The 14,230-nt window shown below is 36.7% G+C and overlaps 1 protein-coding gene across 1 annotated transcript in view; it reads left to right on the forward strand.

The window, feature by feature from the left end:
- LOC137249578 (uncharacterized) overlaps positions 1-14,230 on the forward strand; it is a 101,678-nt gene that overhangs the window by 29,124 nt on the left and 58,324 nt on the right. The window lies entirely within an intron of this gene.

The raw sequence follows: 14,230 nt of genomic DNA on the forward strand, positions 1-14,230 counted from the left end.
AGTAACATTGACTGAAAGCCTTAAAAGTAGTGGAACGATCTCAGTTCGTTAAGCTCGGAACCAATAGTACTAATAAAATAAATAAATGCAAGGCGCGATAACCTCTGAAGAGCTTCAGATACAATTTCGGAGGCATGAGCCTTGAAGGCAAAGGTGTTGTCGAACGTTATTTCTTCGATCTTTGGTTGGCTGATAGTCGGTGGCATAGTGCGGTTGACGTGAACGTCCAATATTTCTGTCATCTGTTTCTCCCACGGCGTAAATTGAATGCGCGTGGACTTGGTCGGTTGATAGTAGCATAGGATGATAGAAGTTCCTTTTGGTGGGAAGGCAGATTTGATATGTAGAAATTGAAGAGAAGTGAGGATACGACACCCTGTAGCACCCCCTGTTTAATTCTCCGAGGTTTTGAAGTTTCGTTCATACCAAACAAATTAAGCGTATGCATAGTAGCAACGACTAGCATAACGGGAGCCCTAAAATTACCCCGCCAGCAACTGCAACAAGGCTTAAGGCCTTATATATAATATATGGTCCCATACCTGTGCTTCGATAGAAATCTTGGGTCTACAATTGACCCGGAGGGTTGGTGCCAGGGTGCAGAAATGGCAGAACATATTACACATGTGTATACGGATAGTTCCAAATTAATGGAAGGGTTGGGTCTGCTGTTTACTGTGTTGATCCAGAAATAAGTAGATTCCACAGGCTGCCAAATTACTGCAGCGTCTTTCAGGCAGAAATTATAGCCATGAAGACAGTGGCAGAAATTCTGGTGGAAGCGTGATAAAGCTGCAGTCGCGTAAATATATATATATTGATAGTCAGTAACTAGACACTGCCTTCTGGCGTAATATGTTTATAAGTTTTGCCTCTTCCGAACAGCAGGGGTAGGAAGTGCGAGCGGCGGGAAGAAACGGTTGAGCACGTTCTCTGTCCGTGTCCTGTGCTCGCCAGGTCAAGGCTCCAGATATTAGCGTCGGCAGAGTTGCCAGATCTCGAGGTAGCAATTAAGTTAGATCCTAGAAACTTCTAGTGTTTGCCAAGAGGACGGAGTTATTATATACCATAGGTTCTGGTACCTGATTGATGCTATTCCCTTTGGTTGTCAAACAAATTCTGGTAGTAAAATGAACACAATCAGTCCATGTGAGGTCTTGCCAGTTCAACCTAACCTGAGGTTTCTTTCCTCAATTTAGCCGATGCTTGCAGACCTTTCAATAATTTGCAGTCCATATTACTAGAAAAGTGAGGTGAGGTGCCATGTCTTAGAGTAGTGTACCTCTGTTAACTGTGTTACCCCATTTAATTCTTCACGGAATCATGACATTCATCGCTTTCGAAGAATTCCTAATTGTATGTTAACAAGCCGCCTACTGAAAGAAGTTGAACCACCGTAGGTTTTTGACTTTCAAAACTAGTTGGTATTTGCGGCGAACTCCGAGCACTTTCTTGTATAAAAACAAATCTTTCCATTCGTATATAAATATATTATACCTAAACTGCTTTGATAATTTTTTGTTTCGACTTATTCCATTTTATATTTTTACAATCATTTATATTGAACTCACAGAAAGTGCATATATTTGGTACGTCAAACGTTGCCTTAGCAATCCACCAACCTTTGACATTAAGTATTGTTTGGATGAATAAATAGCTGCAAGGACATCGCACGTGAATGCATGAAAAGCATAGAAATAAAGCAAAACAAGAATTAAATAAATAAGTACACAAATTAAGCTAAGAATATTTAGTAAGAATGTTGATGGTCATCAAAATGTCAATGCTGATTTAATCGTGTAAAACACAAAACACACAACATTATTGCTGCTTGACAAAAGAGAAATAATAAGCGTGTTTAAATATTCTAACGAATTCTGGGAAATTCCTGATTATTATGCACCTTCTGCTAACGTTCGAATCACTGAGCTGTCGAATAAATAACTCAAATATTCAGTATAGCCAAATATGCTTTATTTAGACTACTTTGGGATTAGTACTTCACAATCACAATTGTACTTCTCTAATAGCGTGCTCAAATCAAACTGATTACTGATTCCCCAGCTTGCGCTGCTTTTATACTCTCGGTTACCTCGTTCGCCCATTTCTCCTAAGGTCTAGACGTTTCACGAACATGCATTCTAGAACAGTTGTATCTATACACGAGTCTCTGTAGTTTATGTTTTTCTTCTAGCCATGCGCGTGTGTATGTGTGTGGGGTAAAAATTTCTGCTCTTAGCTGCCGGCTACATATATGTATGTGAAATAATCGCTCTGCTTCAAGCTGCTGGTTATGTGTATGGAGTATTCTTCGTTGCCTTGTACTTAAGTGTGGCTGCTGCTGTTTTTGTTGTTGTGGTGTTCTCCACAATATCTGCGGATGGATTAACATGAAACTTTTCGCTTTTTATATTTTGCTTTTCATTATTGAAAAGCGCGAAAACTCTTCTTGGAAAGGTACTTACTATAGCATTCCCCTGAACTTTAGTTTACGCAAATTGTTTCTTTTCTTCTCGCTTCCCTTCTTTGTCCTCTCCCCTATTTCCTAAGGCATGTTTTGGGGTATTTGAAAAAAGCTACGTCGATAACGACAAGTTATTGTTCTGCTATCGGCCTATAATCGATAGCGAATTACTATTCGCCAGTTGACCCAGCGAAGAGGCGACTGGCGAGCCTTGTGGGACGGACATAATCGTTTGAAAAGTTAAGCTTCAATTAAGTAAGTAAGAATTGTTATTGTGGACTTTTCGTTTTGTTATCGACTATCATCGGCTTAATATCGATAAATTACAGACGCTGCAACGATCTGAAATTGAAGTTTTATCGGTATCTTTTTCAAAAAGAACCTATGAGTCGTCGTTAATAACCCGATAACACTCCGATAATAAACTGTTAAATTTATGAGAAGAAATCGATAATTTTTCGATAAAAATCGATATTTTTTGATAACAGGTCAAAAACTTTTCGATAAGAAAGTAATAAATTTCCATCGAAAGAAATGTTGCAATATATTTTTAGTATGAGAATGATAATTCCACCGTAAACCTTACTGCTTCTTTTACCAGCTAAGACCCAGTTTACGACCTTAAACGAGAAGAGAGATACTTCATATGGTTTTATAGCAGAAAATGCAGGCCGCTGTCTACAGATATTTGCTTATGCGCCTTAAAACAGACTAATGGCATTGTTAATAACACATATTCGGAGAAATTGCTACTAATGTGCAATACGAAAATAATTATAGGGTTGTTGTTGCATTTGTATTTATCTGATGTTCTGCGTCAAATTGTTTTTGAATTGATAATTTGAATTTTGATTCTGATAATTTACTGTGTGGCAGTTTAAACCACACAGACAGTCATACACGCTTGTAAATGTGTGTCTATATAAAAGTTGATTGTGGATTTTCTGCTATATTGTTTGTCTCGCCAGTGGAGGAAGAGGACGTAAAAATATACCCATTCTATGATAAAGAACATATGATTACTGAGCTATAATTAAAATATTTATGTATTATGACCTCTTTATAACTTCACCTGCGCCTTGAAGCACACTACAACACAGTAGCAGGACAAACATAGAGCAGCTGGGCGACAGACAACTAACAGCAATCAATTTTAATTCACTGAAGTGTCAAATGAATATTGCGCTTTTCTAAGGGTTTAGGCCAGGATGTGGAATTAGCTGCAGACCCTACAAGCTGCCATATCACTATAAATTCTTTCAGGCGTGAGTAGCAGCACTTAAGAGAAACAACAAAAACTGCAGCCGCATCAACTTTACATTGACAGCCAGTGCCCATTAATCTGAGATAGCACAACATCTAAGTGAGTACGTGACTAGAAGAGATTGCGATAAGAGAAAAATTACATTCATACTGGGTTCTTGGTCAGATGGGTAATGAAAAAGTTGATTGGTGGGTGCTACCCTAGAAGCTTATAATGTAGAAATCCCAATCATATTAGGAGAGATAAATAGTAGGCAAGAGTTAGGTTAGGCTAAGGAGGCGTAAGTCGGAATTTCACACAGTTCCAGTCGAAGACACTTCTAGCCATTGTGAGTGCCCTCCCTGCATTTTTGTCTAAACTTCCTAGTGGTACTCAACGAACCACTTGCTTCCTCAGATAAACTTAAGAGGGAGTGAAAGATCCACCTTTCCAACCTCTGCCGAAAAACCGTGAGACTAGCAAGCTGAGTCGTGTTATCTGCAGTCTCGGCAGAGAGTGTGATAAATTGACTCGTCTTCTTCCTCATCCTGACAGCTCACTGATTGTTTCGTTTGAGTAGGAAGCTAAATAATTACCTATCCAAACATGGCCATAAAGACCTTGACACCTCGCAATCATCCTGGTTGGTCCATAGCAAGTCCGTTGGCCTAACCTCACATTCCTCGATTTTCCTCAAGAGATACACCATGGGTGGGCATTAGAAGTTATTAGCCTCGTTTATGTTGATTTCAGAACCTTTCCTGGTCAACTCATCTGCAAATTCATTCAATTCAGTATCGCTGTAACTCGGGACCCAACAAAGGGAGACATACATACATATATGTGTACTATCCTTGGGCAGTCCGGCTGCTCTCTTTATGGCCTAGACTTCCACCTGGAAAACACTTTATGAGGTATGTTTCACCTAGAAAGTTCCCGAGATAGTTGTACTAATATTTTACTGGTGCTTGTTCTCGAAACATACCGGGTACGGTAATGGACCATCCACATCGATAGCACTCTCCAAGACCCTCGGGGACTTTCCGTAACGCTAAAAAGAGAAGAGGATGAGGATGAAAAAGAAGGGAAGAAAGTAGTTGTTTTTGCGGCTTTTGTAACCCCAAAAACATTCTACAAAGGTATTGCATATCGGCAGTCCTTTCCTGCTTTACTCTTGGTACTACCCCTACTGCCTAGGGACCGATTATGTTGAGTCCTTGAACGTCCGGGTTTGACGCCTTTAACATCAGGCCAGTAGTCAGAAAAAACACTCTGCTCTTGACTGAAATGAAGATTTCGTCAAATTTCGGCCGTATTTTTTTCGGCATCACGGGCTCCGACTAAAGTATCATTAAGGGCATATTCTTACATTTGTTAGGATCCTATATCTACCTCCCACGGACATCTTCACGGTTATCTCCGATTCATATGTAAATTTGAGTGCTAGCTGCGGAAAGAGTCACAAAATTGAGAGCCCGGTGGCTACTATCTAAAAATCATAAATCCCTCAAAACATACATTCGACATTGAATCCGCGTCAAAATCCTTCATAGCCAGAATACTTCACCGAGGGCGCGAATCGAAAGCAGAAAGTCGGTAAACGAACTTATATCGCTGTGCAATACATCAATGGTATTGGTACCAATCATGTCAAACATACCTGACTGAGGTAAACAAACGCAACCAAATGATAGCCCCCTCGCTAGGACCAAGCATTGACCTCAGCTTGAATTCAATGACACAGTTAATGACAGGTTGGCTATTACAATTGATAGACGCATAAACTCTTGCCACTGAACTTCAGCACATGCTCCGCATTTGAAGAGTCACTGCAGAAGACTTGACCCTTTCTCACGTAAATATTTCAGGGGGTAAACAACTGCAATCGATAGTAACCCAAGGTTTTCGTCACTTGACCTCTGCGATGCCTTATGCAAACTTATGAAACCGAGCCAGCTAGAGTTGAATAACTCGCTGTGTAAGCTACGCATATAAAAGCAGCGAATGATGGAAAAGCTCAACAACTTTAACAAAAACTTTTAGCAGTAACATCACGTTGAAAGATTGAGATTCTATCTGCGATGCTCATTAAAATTAAATTTGCAGGCGAAGTTTCACTGTCCTGGCTGGTGAGCGAGCAAACTTTCTTTGCGATTACGATTAATCACGCAATTGACTTGCATATGCGTATATTTTTTCATTTCATAACGCCAATCAATTGGAGTAAAATAATGCAGCAGATTTAAAGCTAAAGCAATCAGACCCCCTAGCGCTAAAACAATTTACTAAATCAAATTATTCCCTTTTAGCGCCGTACTCGTAGTGCACTGCACACTTGACCGTATAAGAAAAACGATATTGAAGGGAGGGAATTTGCAGATGAGATGGCTAGGACATATAGGCAGGGCGTCCAGCTTCGTACGACCATCGCTGGGTTATCTCCTGAGAAAAATGGAGGGATATGAGATTACGGCAACGGACTCGCTGTAGACCAAACAAGATGATTGGGAGGTCTCAAAGTACTTATGACCATGCTTCGATAAGAAAGGTATTAGCTTTCTTCTCAAGCATAACAAATTTGCATTTAAGGATGCCTGTGGTTGTCATGACAGCTTATTGGTGGCACATACCAAGAAGCTAACTCTGCAAAAGTTTTGAGGATGAGAAGGAAGAGAAGTCTATTCATCACTTCCTTTGCCAATGTTCAGGACTGCAAACAAGACGACTCAGATATCTGGCCGTACGGTTTTTCGGCAGTCTGGCAGAGATTGGAAAGGTGAATCTTTCATCAGAGAAATCAAGTACTTCGTTGAGGACTATTAGGAAGTAGACTGGTTGGACGAATGTGCCGCCAGCCGGCACTCACAATGGACAAAATTGTCTCGGAGTGGAAGTATGAGGAGTTCTCACGCACGTTCTTTTAACCTTACCTTTACGTAAATTGTGCCATTGTCATACGGCTTATGTAGGTGGAAGAAAGCTAACTGTAGCCAACGCCCTGTAATATCAATGACTTTTGCAAAAAGTACTCGTTTTTGATGCCGTCTAATGTATATAGTATATATGGACAAAGATTTGCGTATCACAACTTTCTCAGTCAATGTATTAGTTGAAAGTTAGCTGGGAATTACGATTTTCGTTATGTTTTATTTTAGTTGCGTTCAAAATCTTATTTGCAGCCAATCAAATATCGATGTTGTTTTCATAAATTTTAACTTTAATTTATTAGCTTAAAGTTTTTTTTTCAGGAAAACTTGTTTAAAGCATTTTACGTTTAAGTAAATATTTCAGGATGTTTCATAACATTTTAACATTTATTTATTAACATATATATTCATCCTGACACAACAATTTTGAAAAAATTATTTAACAGTGCCAGTCACTTGTGATACAATAAGGTATTCTTATAATTAAAAATACTTAACATAAAAAAGGGGAGAAATAGGAATAAATTATAAAATGAAACACAAAGGGAGAAAAAAAAAAATGAGGTATAAAAATTTTGAAAAAATTAAATATAATATGTAAAAGTTCACATTCAATAATATAGAAGGTATTAAAATAGAGTTGTAGTGGTTAACAATCATTGTAAAAACTAAACACTTTATTTGTAAATTGCAGTGTATTAGTAATAACCCTTAAACTAACTGGAAGTGAGTTCCAAAGACGTACCGCGTAGATAAAAAATTGACGTTCAGATGTCAGAGTTTTGTGTCTAGTGTAAATAAGCAGTGCCGACCTTGACGATTTAAGAAACTGAAGCCTGTGGTATAAATAGTTTGGTTCCTGCGTATGAATATCCTTATGTATGAACAACACTGTTCTGAATTTTAACAAATTTTCAAAAGAAATATTTAACAACTTTACGGCATACGCAGACCATGGTCAAGTCGTTTTAGCCTAAATACGTATCTGGCGATGTTGTTATAAACAACATTAAACTTAGTTTTACATACAGAGTCGCAATTTGCATAAATCTCACAGCCATACAGTAGCGTAGGTATTAAGTACGCTTTTGCAAGAAGAAGTCTAATGTGTAAAGGAGTGAAATACTGTGTTAGCCATAGTGTACGAAGCATTCCATACACTTTACCTACTCTACTAATGATATGATTATTCCATGTCAGATTTGGATTAAATACCAAACCAAGGTTTTTCGCTGAGTCAGCATATTCAATAACTGCACCGTCTAGCATTACCTTGTCTAAGTTTCGTGTATCGAATGCTTTTCTGCGAATGACAATACATTTAGATTTGGCAGGATTAATTGATAAACCATTTGCAGATGCCCATGCACTTACATTCGTCAATTCAGAGTTAATATCATTAATACAGATGCCAACACGATCAAGAGGACAGCACACATATAGTTGACCATCATCAGCATAAATATGAACATTACAATATCTTAGCGCATTGGGTAAGTCATTAACATACAACACATACAACAAAGGGCCCAGGATTGAACCTTGCGGAACACCCCTGAGTACAGGTACAAAATTAGACCTATTGCCACCAACATACACAGCCTGAGATCTCTGCACGAGGTAGGACCTAGTCAAAGCAGTGGCACGAGAAGAGAAATTAAAAAGATTTTGTAGCTTGCGACATAGAAGCTCATGATCAACTGAGTCAAACGCCTTGGAATGATCGAGTAGAGTTAGAAAAGCAAGATTATTTCCATCAATTTCCATCCTAATGCTTTCTATAACATCCAACAGAGCCGAAATGCTACTTCGCTTCGGTCTGAAACCGGACTAACGGTCTGTTAGAAGTCTGTTATTATGCACATATGACATTATTTGCTTATGAAGGATACGCTCAACAACTTTACACAAAAATGGTAGGATAGCAATGGGCATGTACTCGTTATTTTTCTTATGTACAGGAATGATTTTAGCAACTTTCCAGCACCTGGGGAATACACAGGTCGTTAGTATGGAGTTAACTAGATGGGTCACATGTGACGGAATCTTTGGCAATATAATTTTGAGAAACTTCGTTCCATCAAAGCCAGTAGCGTTTGACTTCATGGAGAGTATGGCTTGCACAGTATCACAGTCATCAACACACATAAATTCAAGAGGACTGGCACCAACATTTACACGTTCACAGTAGTTGTCAAGACTAACACGAGGGTTTGATACAGGCAAACTAGCAAAATTAACGTTAATTTCATCTAAGTCAGAGTGAACAGGTAGGCTTTCTTTGGGTTTTCCCACGCCAATCGCCCTTATGGTATTCCAGGTTTGCCGCGAGTTCATTGCCAGGCTAAACTTTTCATCATAAAACAAACTTTTCGCTCTTTTAATTGCTTTGGCAGCAGTAATTCGAGCCGATTTAAATTGGTTATACGTACCTGCAGTACGGTACCTTTTCCACCGCGAGTATGCTTTATTACGCACATTGATTAAATGTTTAATTTTCGCAATAAAATAGTTTTAATTTAATTCTTGCGAGAAATTTAAAACGAAACTGAGTATAAAAAAAAGATAATTGGCACTATTGACAAAACATTTTTATATCAGAGAAAAAACTTAATCACACAAGCCTTATCTAAATCTACGGAGAAAATCATTAACCATCAGCTGCGCCGAAAAGGATGCAATATTTCGTTGCTTGCCAGCAACTTGGCTATGATTTAGGCCCAGTTTTTAGTACAAGTTCAACTCAGTTTGTCAGTTAAACTACGTCTAAACTTATTCTGCAGTTTTTCAGTCTACTTTAACTGAAGGTTAAGCGGCCTATCTGGCAGGGTTAAACTACAGTTAACCTATCTGCGATTTGCGTTCATTCGTTCGAAATGGCGTCGAATATACCCAATAAGCATTTGGGCCTGAGTACCATTAAAGCTCATGTTAATAACTAGGCATACTTCTAAAATCTCTCGACAGTGGCTTAACTCGAGAATCATAGCGTACTCAGCAAAAGAGGGAATTTTTTATAAAGCCAAAAATGCTATTACTTAACTTGAAAAGTGATAGTTCCCAACTTGTGGTTCTTTGACTGGACACAAGTGTAAGATTCCAATACTATAGTATTTTCACGAAAATAAAATAAAATATATGCAATTTATTTTTGATGAATTACGCTTTATTACTGCTATGAAGCTGGTGTTTATTTCTCACAATAAACAGCTGTTGGTTTTGGTGGTACCACCTTGGAGATTTTTTTTTCAACTCCACTCAACATTTGAGAACTGTAAATTTCTCAAAATCTCTCGAAATTAGGATAATAATTGGAAAATATTAATGACGTTGGAAATCAACTCGAAAACTTTTAATTTTACAAAATTTCTCAAAGGTTGAATAGTATCAGCTCGAGAACTATCTGGTTTAAGAATAATTAAATAATGATGTCGGATATCACTTCGGAAATAGATATATATTTCGCTGGAGAATTTTTTTTTTTATATGTGGGAGTAAACAAAATCCAGCTGTTGCCGTATCTACAAATTATCTAGATAATAAAAAAACCAATGTGGCCGCACAAAAAAGCATACCCCAAAGACGGCCTTAAACTCTGACTGAAAAACTGCTGAGTAGTTTAACTGGAGTTTAAATTTGACTAGAGTTTAAGCAAACTTAGTTTAAGCTTAACTTAACCAACTACTGAAAAACCGGGCCTTAGACAGAGTTTATTATTTATGACAGTTTGAGAGGTATGTACTAAAATATTACATACTTTCCAAAGATTAAATTTCAATTCACTTTATTAAGTCTATGATTTCATTAAGCTTGCAGACCAGCGATTACAAACCCAATTCCCTCATTTTATATACATATGTATTAAGTATAATAAGATTGTTGTTTAGAGCCAAAGTATGATATCGGGTTGGTGAAGTCCAGATCTGCAACAGCCATGGAAATAGGGTCAAAATTATAATAGTTCCTGGTACAAATAAAGATTTACTTTACCTTTCGCCCGACGTTTCGCTGAATATTTCAGCCTCCTCAGTGCAATAATAAAAAAAAGGACGTGTGGCACTCGGGGACTGCTGCGGTAAAGCTATTGCATATTATAAACTTATGCAATTATAATATTTATGCAATATTTTGTTTTCTTTGATATTAATTCAAGTTTTGTCTTTGATATTAATTCAAGTTAACCTTTTTAAGCGTGATGACCGATAAGAAAACAAATTTTTTACTTTTATTGAATAAATGAGAAGTTAATATTTAACTTTCTCTTTAACTTTAACTTTAACTTTAACTTTATTTTTAACTTTAACTTTAACTTTCACTTTAACTTTAACATTAACTTTAACTTTAACTTTATTTTTAACTTTAACTTTAACTTTAACATTGACTTTAACTTTAACTTTATCTTTAACTTTCTTCAACTTTAACTTTAAATTTAACTTTAACTTTAACTTTAACTTTAAATTTAACTTTAACTTTAACTTTAACTTTCACTTTCACTTTAACTTTATTTTTAACTTTAACTTTCGCTTTAACTTTAACATTCACTTTAACTTTAACTTTAACTTTAACTTTAACCTTAACTTTAACTTTAACTTTAACTTTAACTTTAACTTTAACTTTAACTTTCACTTTAACTTTATTTTTAACTTTAACTTTCGCTTTAACTTTAACATTCACTTTAACTTTAACTTTAACTTTAACATTAACTTTAACTTTAACCTTAACTTTAACTTTAACTTTAACTTTAACTTTAACTTTAACTTTAACTTTAACTTTAACTTTAAATTAACTTTAACTTTAACTGTAACTTTAACTTTAACTTTAACCTTAACTTTAACTTTAACTTTAACTTTCACTTTAACTTTAACTCTATTTTTAACTTTAAATTTAACTTTCGCTTTAACTTTAACATTCACTTTAACTTTAACTTTAATTTTAACTTTAACTTTAACCTTAACTTCAACTTTAACTTTAACCTTAACTTTAACCTTAACTTTAACTTTAACTTTATTTTTAACTTTAACTTTCGCTTTAACTTTAACATTCACTTTAACTTTAACTTTAACTTTAAATTTAACTTTAACTTTAACTTTATGATCCGGGGTGGGCGTGAGCTTAGCACCTGCTAACAAGCCAACCTAATATAAACGCACGCAAGTCATTTTCTGTCAAAAATGTCTCATGCACATACAACTTGTATGAGAGCAACTCAAATTGAATTTGCTGCGTGAAAACCTAACTCGATTTCCAATTTTTGTTCTGCGTGACATTTAGATTTGACGTTTGCACACATGCTTTACATTGTCGCAACGCATGCTTATTTGGGTTAGGGCAAAAAACGCCGGTTGTTTGCGTGTGCTAAAAAAACGCAGTGCGGTTTTATTAGATTGGCTTGTAAGCGACCATATATGTATACGATAAGCGATAGCACAATGGCTACTTCGTGAAAATCAACGACAGCTTTTTAGTTTGATTTCGATGGTCGTACGGTGAGTAAGTGGCGCACGCGCGCTTAAAACAGAGTACCAAAAAGTGCTTGTGACACATGTTCACCGTTCAAGCATTGAAATCAAACTAAATAAATAATTGATTTTGCTTTCGTGCTCGCCACTCGTTCGTGTTTACTAACACATTCTCAATTTGGTAACCTGACTGATTAACCACCGCTGATTATGATAGAGATCCAATATTATGTATTTGGCCTGTTGCTAACACCGAACGTTTACGAATCTTTTCGAATCTTTTCGAACCTTTTCGAGCCTTTTCGGATCTTTTTTGACAAATATCCGTTACGGTTTTTTTGATTTAGTCGCCAAGCCCGCGATAAAATCTATGCTATAGCTTAAAAAAAAAAGTAGCCCCTGAATATTTGACATAAGACGAATATTGAGCACGAAGAGTTTTACATTGAGAATTTAAGCCTATTTTCCCCAAAAGTTTCGGACAGTCAATCAGACGACAAATTAAATCGTAGACAAACATGAGGCAGCAAATTTTTCGGTTTATATTATTTTCCGCATACAAAGAAGTTTACAAATTTTAAGTATACTTTTAGGCATGTTAGGCCACAAACAACTTCATGTAGGCTGCGCTATCAGACCGTGTCTGCTCAAAATAAAATTGTAATAAAATGGAAAAAAAAATGTCTCGATTAAGAAAAATTAAATCGTTTTCGCTTTGTTAGAAAACAACTCACCCAATAGAAGAATGTACCCTTGAAAGTGTGCCACAAATATAGCTGTTATTTACGACTAACACGAACGTAAAGTATCAAAAATCATAAATATACCAAAGAGAGATATGCAGGAAAATGGACGGCACTTTTAAAGCCAGTGATTGTGTTTTCAAGTGGTATCTGTGGTATATGTGGGTTTAATGGAAGGCAATCTTCGTGTCAGCAATTATTATTTTCATACTTTAATACATTCGTATCTTGAAACGAGTCGTATTAACAAATCTGATTTCATATTTAGATTCAGAATGCCTTTGGAAATTATTGGTTAATTTCTGGGTCTGAACTTTTATCAAATTTTGTCGACGTATGAAATTGTAACGTGTGCCGAAAAGTATGCAACATTTAGTAACTTGCAGCTATTTTGGCCATAATGTGCTCAAAGTTTATGTTGCATACTTATGGGCGCTCCATAAATTTCGATAAAGTTTTTAATTTGTATGTTTTGAAACACAGAGAATTTTAAATCGTTGACTTCTCAGCATAATAATACCGCCTTTTGGTTTTTATTCCAAATTTAAAAGGGAGTAAGAGTCACACCAGGTAGGTAGGTAGGAGCGCAACGCATACACAGATGAGCAACGCGCACGCAGAGACCGTGGATCGGCATTTCATTTCAAAGCTGACAAAACTGTCTGATTTAAGCATCTCGGCAACTTTAGTTGTTAATGTGGACTAAAATGCTGAGAATGATGGGGGTTCGTAGGCCCTCTAGCTTATTTAATAAAATTGGTCAATTTTCCATTGTATTAACATATTAGAACAGTTTGATCTGCCTTTGTCTTGGGACAAAAGTTCGGTGTTGTATAAATTTCTAACTTTTTCAATTTAACATGGTCTCACTTATCTGAATAATGTGGATAAGGCTTCCGTAGGATATTGATTCAACTTGCACCCAGATACCATCGACAGCATTTTTCTACATCAGAACAAACGGTCCTCCTCGGGCGCCACTATCGAAATTTCCGTCATTTGCTGATTTTGTAAAAAATGCATCTTTCTAGCTCTAGTTCTAGCGGTTGCCGTAATTTGGTGATAGCGTGCTCCGCCTACCTCACCGAAGCTCCTGGGTTCAAGTCCTGTCCAAAGCAACATATGCTGTTATTTCGAAAGCACTAGGAAGTGTGGGCTACAGAAGGAAATGGTTAAGTACGTTCTGTGTTCGTATCGTGCGCTCGCCAAGTCAAGGCTCTAGCTACTAGAGTCGGCAAAGTTGCAAGATCTTGAAGCAGCAATTAAGCTTTGTCCTAGAAAACTTTTGGTATTTTCCAAGAAAACTGAGTTATTTTATAACATAAGTGGCACTTCATGAGGTTTTTCGTTTGGTTGTCTAAGAAATTATGCTAGCACTATGGACGCATGCAGTT

This window comes from Eurosta solidaginis, chromosome 4 (assembly GCF_040869045.1).
Source record: "Eurosta solidaginis isolate ZX-2024a chromosome 4, ASM4086904v1, whole genome shotgun sequence".
Taxonomy (NCBI): domain Eukaryota; kingdom Metazoa; phylum Arthropoda; class Insecta; order Diptera; family Tephritidae; genus Eurosta; species Eurosta solidaginis.